Source organism: Penaeus monodon, chromosome 25, assembly GCF_015228065.2.
Source record: "Penaeus monodon isolate SGIC_2016 chromosome 25, NSTDA_Pmon_1, whole genome shotgun sequence".
In the NCBI taxonomy this organism is placed as follows: domain Eukaryota; kingdom Metazoa; phylum Arthropoda; class Malacostraca; order Decapoda; family Penaeidae; genus Penaeus; species Penaeus monodon.
Window position 1 is genome coordinate 40236013 of NC_051410.1, and position 391 is coordinate 40236403.

The 391-nt window shown below is 32.5% G+C and overlaps 1 protein-coding gene across 1 annotated transcript in view; it reads right to left on the minus strand.

Moving 5' to 3' along the window:
• The window catches only part of LOC119589273 (alpha-centractin-like), a 52739-nt gene that overhangs the window by 3190 nt on the left and 49158 nt on the right, over positions 1 to 391 (minus strand). The gene's annotated exons all lie outside the window — the stretch shown is intronic.

Consider the following 391-nt stretch of genomic DNA (forward strand, 5'->3'; position numbering starts at 1 on the left):
AAGAAAAAACAAAGGGGGGGGGAATAAATTGCTATACTTCTCAATACACTAGACAGGAATATTCATCTCTGTTAGCACTTCAACCTGACTGATGCTTCCTAAAACATGATTTCATCTTAAAACAAATAACATTACTACGTGAACTTTGAAGCTATACTGAATAGCAATAAAGAGGGTTTAAATGCTATTAAAATATTATTATACATTCATATTTACTTATCATAAAAACAGAATCAGAATTCTGGCTATAGACCAAGTCACAGAAAATTATGAAATTAATCATACTGAGAATCAGTTGAGTAGCTAACATTTGTACAGTCAAAAGAACTTTAAATATTTTCCACAAGTCATATCATCTGGATCAAAGGGACTACAGCCCCGCGGATGCAGT